General features: G+C 42.4%; 1 pseudogene across 1 annotated transcript; it reads right to left on the bottom strand.

Moving 5' to 3' along the window:
- Positions 1-14091: 14091 nt before the first annotated feature.
- Positions 14092-14471, bottom strand: LOC308241575 (putative large ribosomal subunit protein eL32'; annotated as a pseudogene). The gene has a single exon. The product of its transcript is annotated as a putative large ribosomal subunit protein eL32' (transcript).
- Positions 14472-14889: the final 418 nt, after the last annotated feature.

The following is a 14889-nucleotide window of genomic DNA, read 5'->3' as shown; positions in this document are numbered from 1 at the left end:
CCCCAATATACAAATTCCTTTATAGAGACTTTCCCCCATTGATCCTTAAAATTATGCCACTACTTTTTATTTCATTTGAAAATAATAAAACTGAGAAAAATAAAATAAAAAGTACTTGTTATTGGATCACAAGAGGATAAGTTAATTGTGACATTTTGCTGTCAAAATCAAAATCATTCATACTCAGTCTTTGGTAAGGTAGATACATTATTTTACAAAAATAAAATTATGTCATTTTTACAAACCCAATATCCTCATTTAAAATATCATTATTTTAAGCCTCTTCAAAAATTTTATACTTTCTTATTATTTCATCATCTGTTAGGGGTTTAGATTATACCTCATGTTTTGTTGTCATAAGCAACACTGCACAGAACAGTGTTTCCCATCCTCAAGTTTATAAAATTATGCACCTCATCATCTCGATTCACAGATCCACTATAAGCTGCTTTGTCTCCAATGCAGGAGGAGAGAGAAATTTGGTTACAATAGATTAAACAAAGGCTTATTTATTAACCCTTATTTAATCATCACAGCCAAGCAAACAACTTTAATCGGAGGAATAGAGCTGAAGCTCAATATTTAAACTGTGCATAAAAACACACGGCATTTAATCTAATCTAGTTGGCCAACAATGAGCACACCACATTTAATGTTTGCTCTTCAAACCTGGAATTCATTCTTTCTGTCACTCTAATTCCTGAACCCAATTTGGAAATAGTTTGCATTATATGCTATCTCACAGGCTTTTATGTTTGCTAACCAAATAGAATATGTTTAAAGACTTTGTCTTCCTGAATGTGACATTGTTAAAAATCAAAGGTGTTGAACAGTTACAGCTGCTAGTGGAATAAGGGACATGTTTCTTAAATGTAACATAAACCTATATGCACATACACACATACACACACATGCACATGCATATACACACACATGAAAATAGTCCTGATTCTCTTTCTCTTCTACTTTAGGCTTTTCATAAAAGAAGTAACATATTTGTCAATGTTATCACGGATAAGGTTTTAATCTCCAACATCTACAAGGAACTCATACAACTCAACAAAAGGAAGATAAAGAAATGGGCAACAGACCTAAATAGAAACTTTTCGAAAGAAGACAGAAGGCCAAGAGACATATGAAAACATGCTCAAAGTCACTAATTATCTGAGAGATGCAAATCAAAACGACAATGTGGTGCCATCTCACACCTGTCAGAATGGCTATCATCAACAAATCAATAAACAACAAATGTTGAAGAGGATTCGGAGAAAAAGGAACCCTCTTGCACTGCTGGTGGGAATGCAGATTGGTGCAGCCACTGTGGAGAACAGTATGGAGTTTCCTCGAAAAACTAAAAATGGAACTCCCATTTGACCCAGTAATACCACTTCTAGGAATATATCCCAAGAAAACAGAAACATCCATCAGAAAGGATATATGCACCCCTATGTTCATAGCAGCACAATTTACCATAGCTAAGATTTGGAAACAGCCTAAGTGCCCATCAGCAGATGAGTGGATTAAAAAACTGTGGTACATCTACACAATGGAATACTACACTGTGCTAAAAAAGAAGGAATTCCTACCATTTGCAACAACATGGTTGGAACTGGAGAGCATTATGCTAAGTGAAATAAGCCAGTCAGAGAAAGATAAATATCACATGATCTCACTCATTTATGGGAAATATTGAACAACATAAACTAATGCTCAAAAACAGATCCAGAGACAGGGAAGCATCGATCAGACTGTCAAACCTCAGAGGGAAGGTAGGGGAGGGTGGGGGAAGGGGAATAGATCAACCAAAGGACTTGTATGCATGCATATTAGCCTAACCAGTGGACACAGACAACAGGGGGGTGAGGGCGTGAGTGAGGGGGGGTTTGGGAAGGTAATGGGGGGATGAGGACAAATATGTAATACCTTAACCAATAAAGAAATTAAAATGACACCAACCAGAAGGGATAGAGCAAAACACAGCTGGAAGAACTGCACAGCAGAAGAGATTCTGGGTTTTACATAAGAGTGACAGTAAATTTCTGGAAGCTGCATAGACTCAATTTTCTCACTATGAATTCGACTCTGATTCATAGGTTACTTTTACTCAACATAATACTGTGAGCAATTTTCATGTTTTAAACCTTTTTGGGAAACAACATTTTTAATGGTTATGCTCTGTCCTTTTGATTTACTTATTGGGTTGTTACTATTTACTTATTAGGTTGTGTACTATCATTTGCCATTGTCAGGGACTCTATTAAAATATCTTAATCTTGATACTCAAGGCTTGAGTATATAATTTTATAAGCCTTATCTGACTAAATTTTACTTATTTAAAATCTCTTTTTGTATTATCTTTTGCATTAGATTATAGCTCTTCATATGCAGATATTATGTTTTTTCTCTTAATCTCCCTTGGCACATATTCCAGTAAATTACACAGAGCTCATACTAATAATTATAACCATGAACATAATTTTCCCTGACTCTTATAGAGATAACTGACCAAATGCTGTCTTAATATGGGTGACCTAACTGTATGGGTGACCTAACTTTACAAACAATCCATGTATTTACATGAAAGCTGGTTCTAGTGTGTAAACTGAGTTTCATTCTACATTTCATGTAGATGTCCAAGAAGCTCTCATCAGAGATCTTTAGAAGACAATTAAAGAAAATTGTTTTAAAATCAATATTTTAATATATCCAAATCTCTATTTCCCTTCTTATTCAAAAAATTGAAAGCTATTAAACACAATAAGATTCGAAAAAAATAAATAAAATAAAATGCAAAAAGAAAAGATGAAATATGTATATATCTACACTAATAAAAGAGAAAGATGCAAATTGACCATACCTCTGTGATGCCCACCAGCCAATCAGGAGTGAGTATGCAAATTAACCCAACAAAGATGGCGGGTTAATTTGCATATGCAGGCACGGAGCACAGACTGAAGGCTCTGGCCCGAGTGAAGACTGAAGACTGAAGAGGCTTGGCTTCTCTTCTGCAGCCAGAGTGAAGGCCTGGGTCCCAGATGCCAGAAGAAAACTGGTGCTGGCAGCCAGGGGAAGGAAGGACTATTGCACGAATCTTCGTGCAATGGGCCTCTAGTTTTTATATATAATCTAAAGTAGGCTAAATGTTACATCTAGATGATCACATTAATAAGCTATTGTCTCATCTCTATTCTCCTGTCCAAAGCAAATATTTCCAGAGAGAGGAAATGTGTGTGTGTAAAAAAACACAGATGAAAATAACACCCCACCCCCAGCAACTTCCTGGGTGAATAGAGAAAAAAAACAACAGAGCATGGGGGTCTCAAGACTCTTCTCTTCCCTTTTCTCATCACATTATCAGTAATTTTTTAGTAAATTATGAGACTCACCTGGAAACTCTCTCACCCAAAGTAAAGATTGCATCTGAGCAGGTTACTGAGAGGACTGGATGGGACTCCTCCCTGGTGTGAGGAAGAGGATGCCAGTGCCCCAATTGCTTCCAAGAAGCTGGGGCACAGGTTTCTAGTGTACACCCCTCCAAACAGATGAACTTTGGCTCATCGGATGATTGCCTCTATAAATTTACTTTGAACAAACAAACAGTGAGCTCCTGATTGGAGCCTGGTACTGCCCTATGCTCCAGAATATAGGAGTAAGCAAAATAGACACCCCAAAAGTCCCTGCCCTCAAGGAGCTTGAAAACCCCAAAAGAAAATTCCAATAGTACATGCCATGTCCAAGGCCATGATCAAAGCACAGCAAGGAAGAAGGTAATGCTGGGGGCATTAAGTCAGTTGTCTGGGCAAAGCCTCACTGAGACAATGGACAGGCAGGTGAAGACTGGGAGAAGGAGAGGCAGCAGCCAGGGCTGTTATTAGTATGATCATTCCCAGCAGAGACCCTGTGAGTGCCATGGCCCCACACAGGGTGCTGGTGTGCTGCAAGTGCACTTGAACACTGAGCATTTTAAAAGTTCTCGGGTATTACTTTTGTTTCAGACATACAGCACAATGAACAGACACTTACATGCCTTACAAAATGATCCCCACCATAAGCCTAGTACACATCTGACACCATACATAGTTCTTACAATATTATTGACTACATCTCCTATGCTGTACTTTACATCCCAGTGACTGTTTTGTAAGTACCTATTTGTACTTCTTATTCCCTCATCCTTTTTACCCAGCCCCATAAAGTCCCTACCATCTGGCAACCATCATTCTGTTCTCTGTCTCTGTTTCTGTTTGTTCATTTATAATGTTTTTAAGATTCCACATATAAATGAAGTTATATGGTATTTGCATTTCTCAATCTGACTTGTTTCACTCAGCACAATACCCTTTAGGTCCATCCATGTTGACACAAATGGTAAGATTTCATTCCTTTTATGACTAATACTTAATTGTATATATGCACCACTTCTTTATCCATTCATTTATTGATGGACACTTAGGATAGTTTCAAATTTTGGCTATGGTAAATAATTCTGCAGTGAACATAAGGGTGCATATATATATATCTTTTCAAAATAATATTATATGTCAACTGTAATTGAAAAATAAAATTTAAAAAAACAAAGTGAAAAAAAAGATTCTAGTTATTTCTAATTTATAGCCAAGCTGAGAAACATGTTTTTTTTTATTAATTTCTTTATTGATTAAGGTATCACATATTTGTCCTCATCCCCCCATTCCCATCCAAAACCCCTCCCCACACATGCCCCCACCCCCCTGTTGTCCATGACCACTGGTTAGGCTTATATGCACGCATACAAGTCCTTTGGTTGATCTCTCCCCCTAACTCCCACCCTCCCCTATTTTCCTTCTGAGGTTTGACAGTCTGATCAATGCTTCCCTGTCTCTGGGTCTGTTTTCATTCATCAGTTTATGTTGTTCATTATTTTCCCTAGATTAGTGAGATCATGTGATACTAGAAATACACTTATAAGAACTGAAAATGAGACAAACAATAATGGTTATGCTGAGAGGCAAATGAATCAGTCTGTAGTGAGTTTCTTTCTGGGCCAACAGTTCTGAGGCAAATGAATCAGTCTGTAGTGAGTTTCTTTCTGGGCCAACAGTTCAATTTCAATGTCAAACAGTTCCTTATGTGTACATGTCAGCAATGATATTTCAGTTCTGGATGGTGGACAAATGGTGGTAATACAGGTCCAACCCTCTCTGGTTTGGTCCTGAGCAACCTGCTGCGATGCACAGCTGCTGACTGCTAGTATGGCAAGGCATTGTCAGCATCTTCCATCTCTGGACTGTTTCTCTTCTGTCTTCATGGCTGGAGCAGTCCTGTCAATTCATCTCTGTTGCAGGAATCCACATGGTCTTGGAGTTGTTTTCTGAAAATATACAAACATATTCTCGACCAAAAGTTAATAAAGGAATCTTTTCTATAAATTTTACTTGGGATCCTTTTTCATTTTTTTGCCCAAACGATTTTGCTTTGGCTTGTTTTGACACCATGTGTGTTTTTCATGGGTGTCTTGCTGTTAGCATTACAAATGAAAGTTAATTTTCTAAAGTAAAAATTTTCTAGATGTAGTTTACTTACAGGATATTTTTCCTTACATGATATTCTTCTACTATCCCCCCTTTTTTGATTTAAATATTAGGAGGCTTTTGGAAATTTTATAATGTAGTCTTGATAGCTTTTAAATTTTAATTTTTTGCACTATAATATGACTGCTTTAGGTTCATTACATGTTACACAATTTTACCATGAGATGAACTACCAATAAAAATTTTAGTTAACACTTTAGGAACAGCTTTTTGTCCAGTACCATTAATTTTTCTAGAATATTCGCTTATTTCACTTAACCAATTTAAATTAGTCTGAGAACTTGACTACTGTTTTACTGTCAAATTTAATACTCTAACAACAATCTTATTTTATCTTGTAAATATTAGAGGAAAGGATTATTTGCCTTCTTGAGTAGGCCCTGAGCATTCCTGATGCTAGACTGGATTTAGATATCAAAAACCCACTTCCCCACACCATGGGTACAAGACAACTCAAACAAGTCTTGTTGCAGTGAGAGGGCAGCTGCTGTCGGTCAAGTCTCTGTCTGTTACCTGGGTCCCAATCTGAGCTGGGCCAAGTCTCTGTCTGTTACCTGGGTCCCGATTTGAGCTGGGCATGGGAAGCAAAGCAGCCATGGGGGCAGGAGACCTCCCTCAGATGGGGTGAGGGTTCAGGCCCCTGCAAAGTTGGGGGGTTAGTGTCTGTGCCCCACCTCTGTTGACCCCCAAGTTCTCTCCTGATGGCCCCTCTGCGACTGTGCCTGTCTTAGGTTGTGCCTTCCCTGAGGAATCTTACCCGTCTCTGGCTAACCAGCCATCCTCCGGGGCCAAGCAGGGTGATGTGAGGTTCAGTTCTGTCTCCTTGTTAGCCTATGCCCCCATGGCTTCCATGCCCAGCACCTGCCTTGGGATCCCCTGGCCTGCTGGCGGGGGGCCCCAGCACTGATCACATATCTTGGGGAACCCAGGTTTCTTCTCCAGGGAGGGCCCAGCTCACCCCACTGGGCAAGAGACAGATCCATGGTACCAGCCACCACGAGGCTTCAACCTCAGCATGAACAGAAAGCTCAGGCAACAGCTGAGGGCAATTGGATTGTGAGAAGAGGGTCCCCCTTGGCCAAAAGGGCAAGAGGGGCCAATATAGAATGCTCAGGTGCCTTCCCAGGGGGCCCTCTACACAGTGGAAGGGATTAAATCCTTTCATGTCCTTTTTAAATTGCTGCCAGACATTCAAAGAATTAGTTTGTAAGTTTGTTTGGGATAATTGTACATTATGCTGTTGTAATTCTAAAATATCAAGAGATGTGTTACCTTTGTCTCCAAGCACCAAAAAGATGACTCTTTATTGATTCCCAAGGCTGTGAGGTACTATTATAGGTAATGGGGGTAATACAAATCTGGGAAAAATTATAATGACATTGTAGAATAATATCATGTAAGGATATTCTTTGCTCTATGCCATGGCAATTTCATTTCAAACTGGTTGTCAATTTCTTTTTATACAGACAAGGTCTTAGTTACATTTTCTGCACCTCTCCCAGGAGCAAGTAGTGATAGTCCCTTCCTTTGGTGTCCACGCAAGCCAGAAACCTCTCTTTAATTTTACACACAAAGGAGCAGTGGTTTGATTTTGTGTCATACAAAAGGGAAGCTGGGTGGCGACCCCTGTGTAATTATACTTCCTTGCCCCACCCATGGTCCTCCTGGATGATTAAGGTGTTTGGTATTATTGGTGACTACATTAGGTGGGGGATCAGCCCACATAAGGGCTCTTACCCATGAAGGGTCAGGAACATAAGTCCAAAATACTTCCCCATTTTCCCCAGGTAATATTACCATACAGCTGATGACTGCTAGCATGTCAAGAAAGAGGTTCTCAGGTGTTCTTGGGGTTCTGGTTACCTCACAATTTCTTTTCTATTTTTTTTATTTTTATTATTATTTTTTTACATATGTGTCCTTATTCCCCCATTACCCCCCACCCCCCACTCATGCCCCACCCCCCTGTTGTCTGTGTCCATTGATTAGGCTCATATGCATGCACACAAGTCCCTTGGTTGATCTCTCCCCCTTACTCCCACCGACCCCCTCCTTCCCTGAGGTTTGAGGTTCTGATCAACGTTTCTCATTCTCTGGATCTGTTCTTATTCATCAGTCTATGCCGTTCATTATATTTCACAAATGAGTGAGATCATGTGATATTTATCTTTCTCTGCCTGGCTTATTTCACTTAGCATAATGTTCTCCATCTCCATCCATGTTGTTGCAAATGGTAGGAACTCCTTTTTTACTGCAGCGTAGTATTCCATTGTGTAGATGTACCACAGTTTCTTAATCCACTCATCTGCTGATGGGCATTTAGGCTGTTTCCAAATCTTAACTATGGTGAAAAAGTCATTGAGGATAATGAGAATGTGAATAGACTAGAGAAATGTTTGCTTGTTAGTTTTGTGGTTATAAATCTATAGTTAGACCGTACTGAGTGTGTGTGTTTCTCATTCTACAATTTTCTGTACACATGTCGGGATGGGGTAAGCAGAGTTAGATTTCACTGTGTCTGTGGTCTTACTCCAGCCCCTTGCACTCCTAAGAGAGAATCTGGGATTGGGTGTCCCAATTCCTCTGCCCTTATAAGTACCCCATCTTTTCTAATTCCTAAGCAGGGGGAGAATTGAACCAAAACAATTATATTTTTCACAAAGACATCTGCATTCTTTCCTACTCCTTCTTTGTTCTTTCTAATTATTAATACAACCTTCCTTCTCTCTTGTTACTTCATGTCCTGGATGAAGTGTTAGACACAAAAAGAAATTAACTGGTTTCTCTGCATGTGTGGGGCATAGTTGTAACTCTCAGGAAGCCACCTCTAACACCACAGACTTCCTGAACTGGACTGTGTCTTGGTGCCTCAAGTCCTGGCAGGGCCACCCTGCAGGCCATTTCATCTGTGAGGGATAACTGTGGCAAGTGTGATAATTGCACAATAAATTCTATACGAACCCTTGGATGCTGTGTCTTCCAGGAAATTACACGGTAAATAATGACATTTGCAGGGAACAAATAATTCAACTATTCGTTACCATGTCAAATGCAATTGTAAGATCTGATGAGGCAAATCTTGTTTAGGAGATGAAAACAGAAGATATAAACCAGATAATTGCCAAGTGATTAAACAGGAAGTGCCATGCGTGTATGATTAATGCAAAATGTGCAGATAGGCCCAGAGGAGGGTTGGCCACGGAATGAGCTGGAATATCCCTGTGGCGTACACATGTGCACGTGTGCATGTGCTTGGTGATCCCTGTGCCACCAGCAGAGCAGACCTCCCCCAGAGGAGTGGTCCCCTTCACTGTGAACACAGCAGGCCACTTGGGGTGACTTTGTTTATGTGTTTCCCCATTCTTACTATTTCACTCTTTCTGCTTCTTAAATCCCCATGACTCCCCTCTTCTTTTCCACTATTCTCTGCTCCTACTATCCTTTCTCATTTGCTCCTTCCAAGAGATTTTTCCTACCTGGAGCTCCTACCTTGTCATATATTTTTAAAGGGAAAGATTTCCCGCTATTGTCCTGTCATGAATACCGGAAATCTTCCTGTCAATCATCTTTTTGTAGATGTTTTGTTTTGTTTTAGCATAATTCAGAGAGGAAGGGAGAGGGAGAGAGAGAGAAATATCAATGATGCGAGAGTCATTGATCAGCTGCCTCCTGCATGCCCCACACTGGGGATTGAGCCTGAAACCCAGACATGTGCCCTGACTGGGAATGAACCATGACCTCCTGGTTCATAGGTCGATGTTCAACCACTGAGTCACACCAGCCTGGCTTACCTGTTTCTTATGTAAGCAAATCAGCTGTGGCCTCCTGTTTGTAAGGTGAACGCTGGATCTAAGAATGCATTTTGCAGCTTTGATATGGTCACAACCCACACACAAGTCTCAAGTTCTCTGCCACCTGCTGACACTCCCTGTCTGCCAACCTTCTCTGGTCTGCAGTCAAAATGGGGATAATGAAAGTCTGTATCTTTCATCTTGACTCTCGCCCCTCAATCCCCAGTATTCTGTGTGTCCAGCAGTTCTCCCAAGACTGGTCAGAGCCAGTCCTTACACAAGGGAGCAGACGGTGAACCCAGAGGCCCTATTTCCCCCAAATATCTGTAAAAAGCAAACAGTAGGTAGAAATAGTGGGAACTGGGTCCCCGAGAAGGGAGCAAGATTAATTAACCATCCAGAGAAATCAATATTGGATAACTTCTTCCAACACACACAAGCCCCAGGACATGACTATCAACTGGCTGTAAAATATGGGCTCCGTTCCTAAAGAGTGGAGCTAATGGGCTTGTAGAATGCAGAAGACAGCACATGTGTACATAATATGTCATCAATGGGAAGGTGAGATGAGAAGGGGTGTTAATTATGGGCTGGGGATGAGTGGGTTCTTGAGGAAGGCAACCCGGAGGAGCCAGGCTGGGAATACAGGTGTAACGAGGTAAAAAGATAACTATTTTGCAGACCTGCTAAATGCTTGTCCTTTGCAGCAACCATTACATATCCCATTTCATTCTATCCTAACCGTGATTATTCAGAGAGGCTCGGGCACATAGGGCAGCTAGCCAAAATATGGCAATAGTCTATGGGGTGGTTAATTTTGTGTCAACCTGACTGGATCAGAGATGCCCAGATCTCTGGTCAAACATCATTCTGTATATATCTGGTTGGGTGTTTCTGGATGAGATTAACATAAAAATCAGTAAACTGCAAATCAGATTGCCCTCCCTAAAGTGGGTGGGCCTCCTCCAATCAGTTGAAGGCCTGAATAGAACAAAAGGCTGATATTCCCAGAAGTAAGAGAGAATTCTTCTGTCTGCTGACCTTTGAACTGAGACATCAGCCTTTTTCCTGCCTTCAGACTCAAGCTGAAATGTTGATTCTTCCGGTATCTTGAGCTGCTGGACTTCTGACTGAAGATAAACCTGCTTGCAGACTCACCTGCTAATCTTAGGACTTACCTGCCTGCATAATCACATGAGATAATTCCCTGACCAATACCATCTATATATATAAAAAGCCAGCAACCTGAACGCCATAAGGGCTGAAACTACCACTTGCTAGGACGCCCACTGTGGCCAGTGAACCGGCCTGATCAGGGGGTGGGGCCGGCCAGCCAACCTCCTGCGGCCCCACCCCTGGCTGGCCCCACCCCTGATTGCCCCCCCCACCCCAGTAGGGGGCAGGGCTGGTCAGCCAACCTCCTGTAGCCTCTCCCCCAGCCAGCCCCACCCCTGATTGTCCCCCACCTACCCCAATAGGGTGTAAGGCTGGCCAGCCAACCTCCTTCAGTCCCTCCTCCCAGCTGGCCCCGCCCTCAATGGGCCCCCACCACCCCAATCAGCCCGCAGCCCCTCCCCCAGCCAGCCCCACCCCTGATCACCCCCTGCTTATCCCAATAGGGGTGGGGCCAGCTGGTGGGAGGGGCTGCAGGAGGTTGGCCAGCTGGCCCCACCCCCTATTGGGGTAGGCAGGGGGTGATTAGGGGTCAGGCCAGCAGGCCAACCTCCTGCAGCCTCTCCCCACCCTGACCCGGCCCCACCCCAGATCGGACCCCCAACCCAATCAGGGGCAGGGCCAGCCAGCCAACCACCTGCGGCCCCTCCCCCAGGCTGCTGGCCCAGATTGCCCCCCCCACCCCATTTGGGGGTGGGGCCAACTGGCCCACTGCCCACAGCCCCTCCCCCCCAGCCAGCACTGCCCCCAATTGCCCCCCCACACTAATTGGGAGTGGGGCTGGCCGGCCAACCTCCCACGGCCCCTCCCCACAGCCAGCCCCACCCCTTATCAGCCCCCCACCCCAATCAGAGACAGGGCCCAAGGGCCAATCGCCCTGGGTCCCTCTCCCCAGCCAGCCCAGCCCTGATCAGCCCGATCCAGGCGAGCCAGCCAGCTAACCTCCCACTGTCTCCTCCTCCTGATAGGCGGGGCCCAGATCCACCCGGATTGGGGCTGAGTGGCCGGACCCCAACCGTGCATGAATTCATGCACTGGGCCTCTGGTATATAATATATATTTTAAAATTTTTGACCAAGTCCCTTTGTCTTTCTTTGCCTCATTACTGCCTCTGTATAAAATATTGATTATATTATATTGAAAGGAGTTAAAGCAGAATTAGGTAGACAGGATAAGGGGTGGAAGAAGGAGGAATCCTGGAGCTAACTGAAACCACAAAATGTTTTGCAGAGAAATAGGATGGCAGAAAAACAGGGTATTTTGAAACAAGAATGTTTTTCTTGCAAGTGCAAAATAAAATATTGCAATAGGCCGGAACCAATCAGAAAAGCGGCACAGATAGACAAAGAACGGGCATTTAGCGGGGAAGAGCAGAATGCTTGGGGACGGCCAACCCATTTGGATCCCCTCCCCGAGCAGGGAGCCTGTGTTTGCCTGCAATCAACTCCTGCCTTGCCTGAACTCCTCTGATCTGTGGCTTCATTCTTTGATTCCATGAGGCAGGACCCTAGGAAGAATTTCTGCTCACTGGTTCTAGTATCAATATTATTTTGCATGATATTACAGCATTGCCTCGGTATAAAATATGGATTATATTGATTACTAGTCTCAAACTGGACTTAGAAGAAAGAGTACTGTAATGTGCTCAGACATGTGAGTCTCTGAAGTACAGACCAACTTCATTTTGCCTATGGTCAGTCACCATCCCAGGGCAGGAGTCCAGTTCCATGTTTGGACAGGGCCAGGTCTAAACACACACAGGCTGCAACATTCCCTTGTCACCACAGCCTTTTCTGGACAGTGCTTCAGCTCTACCCATTGTAGGACACTTGAACTCTGTCACTAAGGAGCCTGCTAGGATCCATGAATGATGGGCTGTAGGCCAACGTGAGAGAAGATGGGGTCTCAGAGCCACTAAGTGGTCTGGGAACCACCCAAGCGTGGCCTCAGGCTAGAAGAGTGGTCCCCGGTGAGTCGTTAGCAGTACCCGGACTCTTTCACAGACAATAATATTGACTTCCCATTAGATAAACATGAATCTTCTAAACAAGGACTGAGCACACAGGGAGCCAGCTCCTCCAGTGTTGTGCAGGTAACAGGCAATAGGACACAGTCCATAGATTTAATTTTCCCTGTAATTACCTCTCCTGGTGAAGTGAGCTCGAGTAACAGAGGAAGCTGCTGCTGCACATGCAGTTCTGAGAGGAGGATAAACGAGGTCACCCCCTCTGCAGGACCAATTTCTGTTTTGATCAAAACCCATTATTAACAAATCAGAGCCATTAGAGGTGTCTCTTTATGCCTTTTCTTTATTGAAAAAAATCAAAAGGAGAGAGAGGTGGGTCCCTTGTGAGAAAATTAAAGTGATTCCAGTAATGAGCTGAACCACTGTTGGACCAGGGTTAAGGTCACCTGTGAAAACAGCAAAGCCCTCACCCTGTGAGCCCCTGGGGCTGTCATGTGGGAGAAACAAGTGTGCGGTCAAGGATTACCCTAGTCTTCCCTGTTGACTTCTAACCATCTCATCAAAGTCACCTTTTAAAGCTCATTTGCTAAAATAAATCAGAACTAACAATAATAACAGTCTGTCTAATCTTTCCCACTTGTGGTTATCTAAACCAAACAAATCAATAACAAGGGCAAGGTTAGTGTTTTATGATAGTTTATTTCCGAGAAGCACTTCCTTCAAATAGTGAGGCTTCTATGGGATCTAAAGTTGATGGAACTTTGATTTCTGAGCAATTAATCAGGGTTTCCAGGTGTAAAATTAACTTTCCTAATAATAAATAATTTTAAATGACAATGGGTTCCAAAAATAGTAACAGTAATAAAAATCCTCATAGAAGCCAATGATGTAATTTTAGCCAAAAGTTAAGAAACTTTCTGAAAACAAACTTCCTAATTAGGTCCCTAACTAACAATTAAATCTATCCATTTGTGCCCCTTCTCAGTATATAAAATTGTATGGATTAGAGAAGAAAAATACCCAATCAAAAGCCCACAATAGTACATGTCTTGCTTCAAAAATTTCCCTGTGTGTTTAGTTACCACAAAACATATTAAGTTTATTCATGGTGACTTGCCACATGGAGGGGTTCAGAGGACTTAATACAGTAGAAAATGTGTGGGTGAGAGGGATTTATATGAGAGTACATTCTTCTAAATTCCCTTTTGAAGGGTCTTCAAATAAAATCATTTAAAGCTGCCCTTTGCCATATTAATTAATATAATCATAATTATATGAAAAATTAATTGAAAATTAGTCGTAATTTGTCGGTGGGCATGTTCCTAAAGAGATTTAAGCATTTATTAGAGCAGTGTATGTATGTATTCCATATCTGTCTACAGGCTGCAGGCCCTGGGACTTCTCAATCTTCATGATCATGAACCAGTCTCTCAGAATAAATCTTTTTCTAAAAAATCTGTGTATCCCATTGGTTCTGCTTCTCTGGAGAACCCTGTGTAGCACAGATTTTGGTATTTATATACTTTGAGGTTTCTTGGCAGAATTTTATGGTTTCATTAACACAAATACAATATGTATACAAGCTGTCTATTCATTTTCTTCGCTGATTAGTGACTCTGATGGCCAGCTGGACTGCTCTTTCTTCAATGCTTTGGGGGTTCTTCGAGGAGATATTGTGAGCACTCTCAGCACGGTGAGATTTTTGCACTTCAAGCTCCTTGACACAGTGGACCAGGAATTTCCCAAAGCCACTGGGCAGCATGTGCTTTGTGTTCCTGTTGCTCCTGTAACCACTGTTGGGCATCAAGATCTGGCCCTTGAATCTTCCATGCATCCTGTTGCCAATCCCTCTGGGTTTCCACAATTACACTACCAGCAAATTTTAACATATCTGTCTGACTGGTGCCAGATGAATTTCCTGGTCCTCTTTTTGACAACCTTGGGTTTTACAAGGGTTCTGAGGGTGGCCATGGTGCTGAGTAGGAGATGACCGCCACCTTGGTAGGCAGTGCTGAGGAAGTGGTATTTATATACTTTGATACATAAGGTATACAAATGATAATTCTGAATTTCTCTTCAAAAAGAAAACATTACTGTTCTGTTCTGTTGGCTATTAAATGTAGTTTTACTGAGAACCCCAGAAGGAAGTAGTGAGTTAAATATTAGCAGCTGGATATATGTAAAAGCTTGAACAAGAGGAAGAGTGTCATATCATGTGCTGTTCCTGCATCCTTTATAATGGTTAACTACAGTGTGCGTGCCGTGACATGGGCTCCAAAGGAAACAGAAATGCTCACCAATGTGTGATGCTAGAGACATATCTCCTGAACTCCGTGGGGCAGGGGCTAGTCTGGGTTAAGAATACAGAGAACAGTGTCAGACAAATAAT

Source organism: Plecotus auritus (genome assembly GCF_963455305.1).
Source record: "Plecotus auritus genome assembly, chromosome: 1".
In the NCBI taxonomy this organism is placed as follows: domain Eukaryota; kingdom Metazoa; phylum Chordata; class Mammalia; order Chiroptera; family Vespertilionidae; genus Plecotus; species Plecotus auritus.
Note: the sequence above shows the minus strand (reverse complement) of the source record. Positions and strands in the feature narration are given on the sequence as shown.